Raw genomic sequence first — 13,294 nt, 5'->3', positions numbered from 1 at the left:
TTGAATCAACAATGTAAGGTCTAAATTTATCACAAGCAGACACCACTGCTAAGAATTCTTTTTTAGTAGTAGCATAATTTGGTTGAGCATTGTCTAGAGTTTTACTAGCATAATGAATAACATTCAGTTTCTTATCAACTCTTTCTCTTAGAACAACACCAACAGCATAATCACTAGCATCACACATAATTTCAAAAGGCAAGTTCCAATCAGGTTGTTGAACAATAGGTGCAGAAATTAAGGCTTTCCTGAGTGTTTCACAGGCTTCTAAACAATCATCATAAAAAACAAAAGGAATATCCTTTTGCAAAAGACTCGTAAGACGCCTAAAATTTTAGAAAAGACTTTGATAAATCTCCTATAGAAACCAGCATGACCTAGGAAACTATGAATACCTTTGATATCTTTAGGACATGGCATTTTCTCAATTGCATCAACCTTAGCTTTGTCCACTTCAATACCTCTTTCAGAAATTTTATGACCCAAGATAATGCCTCCATTAACCATAAAGTGTCACTTTTCCCAATTCAAGACAAGATTTGTTTGTTCACATCTTTGCAAAACTCGATCAAGGTTGCTTAAACAATCATCAAATGACTTCCCATAAACAGAGAAATCATCCATGAAAACCTCAACAATCTTTTCACAATAGTCAGAGAATATAGCAGTCATACATCTTTGAAAGGTAGTAGGTGCATTGCATAAACCGAAAGGCATACGTCTATAAGCATAAGTTCCAAAGGGACAAGTAAAAGTGGTCTTTTCTTGAACAGGTTGAGAAACAGGTATTTGTGAAAAACAGAATATCCATCAAGCAAGCAAAAAATGTGTGTGCTTCGATAATCTTTCTAGAATTTGATCGGTAAAAGGCAGAGGGAAATGTTCTTTTCTAGTTGCTTTGTTTAATTTTCTAAAGTCAATTATCATTCTATAGCCTGTAACAATTCTTTGTAGAATAAGTTCATTCTTATCATTAGGAACAATAGTAATATCTCCCTTTTTAGGGACACAGTGAACAGGACTTACCCATCTACTCTCAGCTATAGGATAGATTATACTTGCTTCCAGAAGTTTTAAGATTTCCGTTCTTACCACTTACTTCATTTTTGGATTTAACTGATGTTGGTGATCAACAACGGGTTTAGCATTATGTTCCATATTAATCTTGTGCTTACATAGAGTGGGACGAATGCCCTTTAAATCATCAAGAGTATATCCAATAGCAGCTCAGTGCTTCCTTAGAACTTCCAATAATCTTTCTTCTTCATGTTCTGAAAGGTTAGTACTAATAATAACGGGATATATCTTCTTTTCGTCAAGATAAGCATATTTCAAAGAGTCTGGCAATTGTTTTAACTCAAACACAAGATGACCTTTAGGTGGAGGAGGACCTCCTAGAGTTTCAATAGGAAAATTGTGTTTAAGCAGAGGACGTTGTTGAAAGAAAATCTTGTCTATTTCATTTCTTTCATGCATGTGTAAATCATTTTCATGGTCTAGCAAATATCGTTCTAGTGGATCAGTAGGAGGCACAACAATAGAAGCAAGACCAATTAATTCATCTTTACTAGGCAATTCTTTTTCATGAAGTTTTCTACTAAACTTGGAAAAATTAAACTCATGAGACTCATCACCAAAACTAACACTGACAGTTTGTTTCTCACAGTCTATTCTAGCATTAATGGTGTTCAAGAAAGGTCTACGAAAGATAATGGGACAGAAGTCATCTTGTGGGGAACCAAGAACAAGAAAATCAGTAGGGTATTTTATTTTCCCACACAACACTTCAACATCTCTAACAGTTCCAATTGGTGATATAGTGTCTCTATTAGCAAGTTTGATAGTAACATCTATGTCTTCTATCTCTGCGGGTGCTATGTCTTTCATAATTTCTTGATACAAAGAATAAGGAATAGCACTCACACTAGCACCTATGTCACATAAACCATGATAACAGTGATCTCCTATTTTAACTGAAATGATAGGCAGGCCAACAACTTGTCTATTTTTATCCCTTTTTTGGGTTTGGCAATTCTAGCAGCTTCTGCACAGAACTAGATGACATGCCCATCCACATCTTCTTCCAAGAGATCTTTAACCATAGCAATATTAGGTTCAACTCTATTAAAGAAAAGCATCGGTATTTGATCAACATGAGTAGCAAATGATTCACAAAAGGAAGCTACTATCTCAGAGTCAAGTCCATATTTGGTGCTAAATTTTTGAAAAGCATCGGTATTCATAAAAGATTTAACATGATCATACTTAAGTGTAATACCTGACTCTTTACCTTCATCGAGTTCCCAATCTTCAGAGTGGCATTTAATTATTCCAAAAGATCCCACCGGAATTCAATAGTCTTCTTCATAAAAGAGCCAGTACAAGAAGTATCTGATACTTCTCCATCGTATCTATAATTTTTGATTGTTTCATGCCAATATTATACAACTTTTACATACTTTTGGAAACTTTTTATATGATTTATTGGACTAACCTATTGATCCAGTGCCCAGTGCTAGTTCTTGTTTTTGCATGTTTTTTCTATCACAAAGTATCCATATCAAACGAAGTCCAAATGCAATAAATTTTTACGGAGAATTATTTTGGAATATATGTGATTTTTGGGAGTTGGAATCACCACAAACGGAGCCCCACACAGGGCACAAGACACCAGCGCACCACCCTGAGCCAGGCACATGGTGGTGGGTTGTGCTCACCTCGTACGTCGGTTGGAGCTCTACTTTGGGTGCAAGGAAGCTTATATCCAGAAAAAAATCGTGTTAAAATCTCAACGCAATCGGAGTTACGGATCTCCGGGAATATAAGAAATGGTTTTCGGCCAGATCTGGGGTACGCGAAACAGAAGAGAACAGAGAGGGAAATCCAATATCAGAGTGGATCCCGCCCCTCCATCACCATCGAGGCCATGGACCAGAGGGGGAACGCTCCTCCCCATCTAGGGGGGAGGCCAAGGATGAAGAAGAATTAGGGGCTCTCCCCCCCTCGCTTCTGGTGGCGCTGGAGTGCCACCAGGGAAACGATCGAGACGGCGATCTACATCAAGAATCTTGTTACCGTCAACACCAACATTCTCCCCCTCTATGCAGCGGTGTAACACCTCTTCTCCCCGCTGTAATCTCTACTTAAACATGGTGCTCAACTCCATATATTATTTCCCAGTGATCTATGGTTATCCTATGATGTTTGAGTAGATCCGTTTTGTCCTGTGGGTTAATCGTGATCTTGGTTGGTATGATTGTATATTTTATTTATGGTGTTGTCCTACGGTGCCCTCCGTTCTCGCGCAAACATGAGGGGCCCCACTATTGGGTGTTGCAATATGTTCATGGTTCGCTTATGGTGGGTTGCAAGAGTGACAGAAGCTTAAACCGAAGTAAGTGGGGTATGACGTATGGGAGTAAAGAGGACTTGATACTTAATGCTATGGTTGGGTTTCATGACCTTAATGATCTTTAGTAGTTGCGGATGCTTGCTAGGGGTCCAATCATAAGTGCATATGATACAAGTAGAGAAAGTATGTTAGCTCATGCCTCTCCCTCATATAAAATTACAAGAATGATTACCGGTACTTGTTATCGATTGCCTAGGGACAAAAAACTTTCTTGTTGACACAAACCCTTTTACTAATCACCTAAATTTTATTATCTTGCAAAGTAATTCTAGTTTTATTCTTGCAAAGTAGTTCTAGCATCACACCTACAAAATAATTTCGTACTTGTTTTCGGTAAAGCAAACGTCAAGTGGGCGTAGAGTTGTATTGGTGGTCGATAGAACTTGAGGGAATATTTGTTCTGCCTTTAGCTCCTGGTTGGGTTCGACACTCTTATTTATCAAAGAAGGCTACAAACGATCCCCTATACTTGTGGGTTATCAGTATCAAGCATGGTTTGATCATTACGAGAAAGCCAAGCATACAATTTTTGGATAATAATTTCTCTTGAGAGCCCATGATTGGGGCATGAGTGTAACATTGACTTCAGCCTCCCCCAAGCTAGAGCAATACTTTCTCCTTCACGAGGCCAAAAATTATATATATAATTCCGATCATGATGAACTAGATGCATAGGATAAAAAATTTGATGGAACTCCAATTTCAATCGATTCCAATTCCAGGATCCAATATCATCGCAGAGCCTATACCATGCCAATGCTTTTCCCTTCAAAGATAAAGGGAAAATCTTCTTCTTTACTTCATCTCTAGGTAAACCTCCAAGCTTAAACAATCCACAAATTTGTTCCACATATATCAAGTGCATATCAGGATGTTCGGTTCCATCTCCTGCATAAGGATTAGCTAGCAGTTGTTCTATCATACCCGAAGGAATTTCATATTTAATATTTTCAGTAGGTGCAGTAGGTTGAGGGGTAGCTAATTGTGGTTCCGATCGAGGTGAAGATACCCTGAACAAAACCCTCAAAGGATCGTTTTCCATAGTAAAAAGTGACAATAAATTTCAGCACACTATATAAATGTTTCCTTACCAGATTCCACTTACCAAAGGCGCTTCACTCCCAGACAACGGCGCAAGAAAATAGCCTTGATGACCCACAAGTATAGGGGATCAATTGTATCTCTTTTCTATAAGTAAGAGTGTCGAACCCAATGAGGAGCAAAAGGGAATGACAAGTGGTTTACAGCAAGGTAATGTCTGCAAGTGCTGAAATTGTAAGTAATAGAGTAGTTTGATAGAAAGATAATTTGTAATGAGCAAGTAATGATAATAGTAGAAAAAGTGTAGCAAGGTAGCCCAATCCTTTTGAGGCAAAGGACAGGCCAAAACGGTTTCTTATGATGAGCAAAGCGTTCTTCAAGGTACACGGGATTTTCATCTAGTCACTTTCACCATGTTGGTTTGATTTTTCTTCGCTACTTTGATAATTTGATATGTGGGTGGACCGGTGCTTAGGTGTTGTTCTTACTTGAACAAACCTCCTGCTTATGATTAACCCTCCCGCAAGCATCCGCAACTACGAGAAAAGTATTAAGAATAAATTCTAACCATAGCATTAATCTTTTGGATCCAATCGATCCCTTACGGAATAATTCATAAACTGGAGTTTAAGCTTCTGTCACTCACGCAATCCATCATCTAATTGCTAGTCCACAATGCATTCCCTTAAGTCCAAATATGGCGAAGTGTCATGTAGTCGACGTTCACATGACGAAACTAGGGGAATCACAACATACATACTATCAAAATATCAAACACATATCAAGTTCACATGATTACTTGCAACATGATTTCCACCATGACCTCAAGAACAAAAGTAACTACTCACAAATGATAATCATGCTCAAGATCAGAGGGGTATTAAATAGCATATTGGATCTGAACATATAATCTTCCACTAAATAAACCATATAGTAATCAACTACAAGATGTAATCAACACTACTAGTCACCCACAAGCACCATCTATAGTTCCGGTAACAAGATTGAACACAAGAGATGAACTAGGATTTGAGATGAGATGGTGGTGTTGAAGATGTTGATGAATATTTCCCTCCCCAAGATGAGAGAGTTGTTGGTGATGATGAAGACGATGATTTCCCCCTCTGGGAGGGAAGTTCCCCCGGCGGAATCGCTCCGCCGGAGGGAAAAAGTGCTCCTGCCCTCGAGACAGCGGTGCTCCGTCCCGAAAGTCCTCTTATTATTTTTTTAGGTCAAAATAAAGTATACCAGAAGATGGGCACCGTAGTTGGCCTGGGTGAGCACAACCCACCAGGGCGCGCCTGGGCTCCGTGGCGCGCCCAAGTGGGCCTCCTCTAGTACTTATTTGCTCCAATATTCTTCATATATTCCGTAAAAATTCTCTGTGAAGTTTCAGCTTGTTTGGAGTTGTGCAGAATAGGTAGCTTGACGTAGCTTTTCCAGGTCCAGATTTCGAGCTGCCGAAATTCTCCCTCTTTGTGTATACCTTGTATATTATGAGAGAAAAGGCATTAGAATTACTCCAAAAAGCATTATTATGGATAAAAACATGATAAATAGAAGTAGGAAAACATGATGCAAAATGGACGTATCAGCCGCACACCCGAAACAGCATGCTCTTCCCGGACCGCCATGAGTGTCGCGCTGGCTAAGTGAGGTGTGGCGGCCAGGTAAAGCACTAGGGGCTCAAGAGGGAGAGGCGATACCATTACTGGCGGGCTGGTGAGGTATCTCTTGAGGTCTTGGAAGGCCGCCTCGGCCTCTGGAGTCCATTCAAACGAGCCTTCTTCTTCTTCATCAGCATGAAGAACGGGAGGGCCGTTTCCCTAGCTTGGAGATGAACGGCCCCAGTGAAGTTACGCGGACCGCAAGCTTCTGCATCTCCTTGAGGGTCTGTGGTGGGCTCATCTTCTCTATCTCCTTGACCTTCTACGGGTTGGCCTCGATCCCTCTTTGTGACACCGGGAAGCCCAGCAGCTTGCCGGACGGGACACCGAACACGCACTTTACCTTGCGCAGGTTGGCGAACATTTCTTCCAAATCAATGACGAGAGTTCTCGCCTCCTGATATAGGGTGGAACCCTAGATGGCCGATCTTTCATGAAAGAGTGGATCCTGCGAAGAACACGAACAAAACAAGGGGAAACACGAGAGAATCACTCAAACCAACAAGAACGATCACACATATGCTAGATCCAAGTACACATAGATATCACACAATCCGAATCCAACAAAGGACGATACATAGGTAATCGGTTGTTCTCCGTGAGGAGGTCTTGAGGTCTTCCCATTAGGGGTCTTGAATCCAAGATGGATCTTATTCGAAGAGGAGCCGCGGTCTCTCTCGTGGAGTAGATCCGTAATGGATGAGCAAAGCTCTATCTCTAATGAGCTACTACTTTGCTAACCCTAAAACGTAGGTGGAGGGGGAGTATATATAGTCTAAGGGGCGAAGGGGTACATGGGCCTCAGCCCAGATGCGCTGCACGCAGGCAGGGAGGCGGATGTCTGGGCGTCGGGCCGGATGTACGGGCCTTCGTGAGGTGCCGGATGTCCGGGATGGAGTGGCCGGTCTCGGAGCTCTCTAGATAGGTGGGGTCCGGATGTCCGGGCTGGGGGCCAGATGTCCGGCGGCTCGGGAAGAGCTGTTGGGGAACGTAGTAATTTCAAAAAAATTCCTATGCACTAGCAAGATCATGGTGACGCATAGCAATGAGAGTGGAGTGTGTCGTCCACGTACCCTCGTAGACCATAAGCGGAAGCATTATGAGAACGCGGTTGATGTAGTCGTACTTCTTCATGATCCGACCGATCCAGGTACCGAACGTACGACACCTCCGAGTTCAGCACACGTTCAGCTCGGTGACGTCCCACCAACTCCGATCCAGCAGACTTCGAGGGAGAGTTCCGTCAGCACGATGGCGTGATGACGGTGATTATGATGCTACCGATGCAGGGCTTCACCTAAGCACCACTACGATATGACCGAGGTGGATTATGGTGGAGGGGGGGCACCGAACACGGCCAAAAGATCAACTGATCAACTTGTGTTTCTTGGGGTGCCCCCCTGCCCCTGTATATAAAGGAGCAAGGGGGGAGGCCGGCCAACCCTAGTAGGGCACGCTAGGAGGAAGAGTCCTCCTCCTAGTTGGAGTAAGACTCTCCTTTTCTAGTCCCACTAGGAGGGGGGAGGAAGGAGTGGGAGAGGGGAAAGGCAAGGGGGTGCCCCCCCTTCCTTGTCCTATTCGGAATCAAGGGGAGGGGCGCGCGTCCCTGCCCTAGCCGGCCCCTCTCTCTCTCCACTAGGGCCCAACAAGGACCATTATCCCCCGGGGGGTTCCGGTAACACCCCGACACTACGGTAAAATCCCGATTTCACCCGGAACCATTCTGATGTCTGAATATAGGCTTACAATATATCAATCTTTATGTCTCGACCATTTTGAGACTCCTTGTAATGTCCGTGATCATATCCGGGACTCCAAACTACCTTCGGTATATCAGAACACATACACTCATATTACCGATCATCACCGAACTTTAAGCGTGCGGACCCTACGGGTTCGAGAACTATGTAGACATGACCGAGACTCGTCTCCGGTCAATAACCAATAGCGGAACCTGGATGCTCATATTGGTTCCTACATATTCGACTAAGATCTTTATAGGTCAAACCACATAACAACATACGTTGTTCCCTTTGTCATCGGTATGTTACTTGCCAGAGATTCGATCGTCAATAGATCAATACCTAGTTCAATCTCGTTACCGGCAAGTCTCTTTACTCATTCCGTGATACATCATCCTTCAACTAACTCATTAGTTGCATTGCTTGCAAGGCTTATAGTGATGTGCACTACCGAGAGAGCCCAGAGATACCTCTCCGACAATCGGAGTGACAAATCCTAATCTCGATCTATGCCAGCTCAACAAGTGATACGTCCATTTTGCATCATGCTTTTATATCGATATTTATTGCATTATGGTCTGTTATTACACATTATGTCACAATACGTATGCCTATTATCTCTTATTTTACAAGGTTTACATGAAGAGGGGGAATGTCGGCAGCTGGAATTCTGGGCGGGAAAAGGAGCAAATATTAGAGACCTATTCTGCACAGCTCCAAAAGTCCTGAAACTTCACGGAAGTTATTTCCAGAATATATAAAAAATGTTGGGCGAAAGAAGTTCCAGAGGGGGCCCACACCCTGGCCAGGAGGGTGGGGGCGCGCCCTACCCCCCTAGGCATGCCCCCTGCCTCGTGGACCCCCTGGTGGCCCTCTGATGCCCATCTTCTGCTATATGAGGTCTTTTGTCCGAGAAAAAAGCCATAAGCAAGCTTTGGGGAAGAAACTCCACCGCCACGAGGCGGAACCTTGGCGGAACCAATCTAGGGCTCCGGCAAAGCTGTTCTACCAGGGAAACTTCCCTCTGGGAGGGGAAAATCATCACCATCGTCATCACCAACGATCCTCTCATCGGGAGGGGGTCAATCTCCATCAACATCTTTACCAGCACCATCTCATCTCAAACCCTAGTTCATCTCTTGTATCCAATCTTTGTATCCAAACCTCAGATTGGTACATGTGGGTTGCTAGTAGTGTTGATTACTCCTTGTAGTTGATGCTAGTTGGTTTACTTGGTGGAAGATCATATGTTCAGATCCATTATGCATATTAATACCCATCTAATTATGAACATGAATATGCTTTGTGAGTAGTTACGTTTGTTCCTGAGGACATGGGAGAAGTCTTGCCATTAGTAGTCATGTGAATTTGGTATTCGTTCGATATTTTGATGAGATGTATGTTGTCATCCCTCTAGTGGTGTCATGTGAACGTCGACTACATGAGACTTCACCATTGTTTGGGCCTAGAGGGAGGCATTGGGAATTAATAAGTAGATGATGGGTTGCTAGAGTGACATAAGCTTAAACCCTAGTTTATGCGTTGCTTCGTAAGGGGCTGATTTGGATCCATATGTTTCATGCTATGGTTAGGTTTACGTTAATACTTTTGTTGTAGTTGCGCATGCTTGCAATGGGGGTTAATCATAAGTGGGGTGTTTGTCCAAGTAAGTGCAGCGCCCAAGCACCGGTCCACCCACATATCAAATTATCAAAGTACCGAATGTGAATCATATGATCGTGATGAAAACTAGCTTGACAATAATTTCCATGTGTCCTCGGGAGCGTTTTCCTTCATATAAGAGTTTGTCCAGGCTTGTCCTTTGCTACAAAAAGGATTGGGCCATCTTGATGCACCTTATTTACCTTTATTACTTGCTACTCGTTACAAATTACCTTATCACGAAACTATCTGTTACCGATAATTTCAGTGCTTGCAGAGAATACCTTACTGAAAACTGCTTATTATTTCCTTCTGCTCCTCGTTGGGTTAGACACTCTTACTTATCGAAAATCTACGATAGATCCCCTACACTTGTGGGTCATCAAGAATCTTTTGTGGCGTCGTTGCCGGGGAGTGAAGCGCCTTTGGTAGGTGGAATTTGGTAAGGGAAAATTTATATAGTGTGCTGAAATTTACTGTCACTTGTTACTATGGAACATAATCCTTTGAGGGGCTTCTTCGAGGTATCTTCACCCCGACCAGTAGAGCAAAGAGTTGCTCCTCCACCTACTGAGCCTACTTAAAATGTTTACTTTGAAATTCCTTCGGGTATGATAGAGAAACTGCTAGCTAATCCTTTTGCAGGAGATGGAACATTGCATCCCGATTTACACTTAATCTATGTGGATGAATTTTGTGGATTATTTAAGCTTGCAGGTATGCCCGATGATGTTATCAAGAAGAAGGTCTTCCCTTTATATTTGAGGGGAGAGGCATTGACATGGTATAGGCTATGTGATGATATGGGATCATGGGACTATAAGCGATTGAAATTGGAATTTGACCAGAAGGTTTATCCTATGCATCTTGTCCATCGTGATCGTAATTATATATATAATTTTTGGCCTCACGAAGGATAGAGCATCTCTCAAGCTTGGGGGAGGCTTAAGTCAATGTTATATTCATGCCCCAATCATGAGCTCTCAAGAGAAATGATTATTCAAAAAATTTATGCTCGGCTTTCTCTCAGTAATCGCTCCATGCTCGATACTTCTTGTACTGGATCTTTTATGATGAAGACTATTGAATTCAAATGGGATTTATTGGAAATAATTAAATGCAACTCTGAAGAATGGGACCTCGACGAAGGTAAGGAGTCAGGTATAACACCTAAGTTTGATTGTGTTAAATCTTTTATGGATACCGATGCTTTCCGTGAATTTAGCACTAAATATGGACTTGACTCTGAGATAGTAGCTTCCTTTTGTGAATCCTTTGCTACTCATGTTGATCTCCCTAAGGAGAAGTGGTTTAAGTATAATCCTCCCATTGAAGTAAAAGTAGTTGCACCTTTTAAAGTTGAAGAAAAGACTATCACTTATAATGATCCTATTCTTCCTACTGCTTATGTTGAGAAACCACCTTTCCCTGTTAGAATAAAGGATCATGCTAAAGTTTCAACTGTAGTCAACAAGAGTAATATTAAGACAACCCAAACCCCCTGAGCAAGTTAAACTTGAACCGAATATTGCTATGGTTAAAGATCTCTTGGACGATAATATTGATGGGCATGTTATTTACTTCTGTGATGAGACTGCTAGAATTGCTAGACCTGATACTAAAAATAAACATAGACCTATTATAGGCATGCCTATTATTTTTGTTAAAATAGGAGATCATTGCTATCATGGCTTATGTGATATGGGTGCAAGTGCAAGTGCAATACCTCATTCCTTATACAAAGAAATTATGCATGATATTGCACCTGCTCAGATAGAAGATATAGATGTTACCATTAAGCTTGCCAATAGAGATACTATTTCACCTATTGGGATTGTTAGAGATGTTGAAGTCTTGTGTGAGAAGGTCAAATATCCTGCTGATTTTCTTGTTCTTGGTTCCCCACAAGATAGATTTTGTCCCATTATATTTGGTAGACCCTTCTTGAATATTGTTAATGCTAAAATAGACTAAAATAAGGATATTGATTCTGTTGGTTTAGGGGATATGTCTCATGAGTTTAATTTTGCTAAGTTTCGTAGACAACCCCGTGATGAGGAATTTCCAAGTAAAGACAAAATTATTGGTCTGGCTTCTATTGCCGTGCCTCCTACTGATCGTTTAGAACAATATTTACTAGACCATGAAAATGATATGTTTATGAATGAAAGAAGGGAAATAGATGAAGTATTCTTTAAACAGGGACCTATTCTGAAACACAACTTGCCTGTTGAAATCCTAGGGGATCCTCCTCCACCCAAGGGTGATCCCGTGTTTGAGCTTAAACCTTTACCTAATACTCTTAAATATGCTTATCTTGATGAAAAGAAGATATATCCTGTTATTATTAGTGCTAACCTTTCAGAGAAGGAGGAAGAGAAATTATTGAAAACTCTAGAGAAGCACCATGTTGCTACTGGATATACTCTTGATGATCTTAAGGGCATTAGTCCCACTCTATGTCAACACAATATAAATTTGGAGAAAGACGCCAAACCAGTTATTGGTAACTCTTGAGCACTGCGTTGGTTTTCCCTTGAAGAGGAAAGGGTGATGCAGCAAAGTAGCGTAAGTATTTCCCTCAGTTTTTGAGAACCAAGGTATCGATCCAGTAGGAGGCCGCGCACGAGTCCCTCACACCTACACAAACAAATAAATCCTCGCAACCAACGCGATAAGGGGTTCTCAATCCCTACACAGTCACTTACGAGAGTGAGATCTGATAGATATGATAGGATAATATTTTTGGTATTTTTATGATAAAGAGAAATAAAAGATGAAAGTAAAATAAATGGCAAAGGAAATAACTAAGTATTGGAAGATTAATATGATGCAAGATAGACCTAGGGGCCGTAGGTTTCACTAGTGGCTTCTCTCAAGAGCATAAGTATTTACGGTGGGTGAACAAATTATTGTTGAGCAATTGACAGAATTGAGCGTAGTTATGAGAATATCTAGGTATGATGATGTATATAGGCATCACGTCCGAAACAAGTAGACCGACTCCTGCCTACATCTACTACTATTACTCCACACATCGACCGCTATCCAGCATGCATCTAGAGTATTAATTTCAAGAGAACAGAGTAACGCTTTAAGCAAGATGACATGATGCAGAGAGATAAACTCATGCAATATGATATAAACCCCATCTTGTTATCCTCGATGGCAACAATATAATACGTGCCTTGCTGCCCCTACTGTCACTGGGAAAGGACACCGCAAGATTGAACCCAAAGCTAAGCACTTCTCCCATTGCAAGAAAGATTAATCTAGTAGGCCAAACCAAACTGATAATTTGAAGAGACTTGCAAAGATAACCAATCATACATAGAAGAATTCAGAGAAGATTCAAATATTGTTCATGGATAAACTTGATCATGAGCCCACAATTCATCGATCTCAACAAACACACCGCAAAAGAAGATTACATCGAATAGATCTCCACAAGAGAGGGGGGAACTTTATATTGAGATCCAAAAAGAGAGAAGAAGCCATCTAGCTAATAATTATGGACCCGTAGGTTTGAAGTAAACTACTCACACTTCATCGGAGAGGCTATGGTGTTGATGTAGAAGCCCTCCGTGATCGATTCCCCCTCCGGCGAAGCTCCGAAAAAGGCCCCAAGATGGGATCTCGTGGATACAGAAAGTTACGGCGGTGGAATTAGGGTTTTGGCTCCGTATCTGGTAGTTTGGGGGTACGTAGGTATATATACGAGGAAGGAGTACGTCGGTGGAGCAACAGGGGGCCCATGAGGGCGCGCCTGG

This window comes from Triticum dicoccoides, chromosome 2A (genome assembly GCF_002162155.2).
Source record: "Triticum dicoccoides isolate Atlit2015 ecotype Zavitan chromosome 2A, WEW_v2.0, whole genome shotgun sequence".
In the NCBI taxonomy this organism is placed as follows: domain Eukaryota; kingdom Viridiplantae; phylum Streptophyta; class Magnoliopsida; order Poales; family Poaceae; genus Triticum; species Triticum dicoccoides.
The sequence above is the reverse complement of the archived record's forward strand: the minus strand, read 5'-3'. Positions refer to the sequence as shown.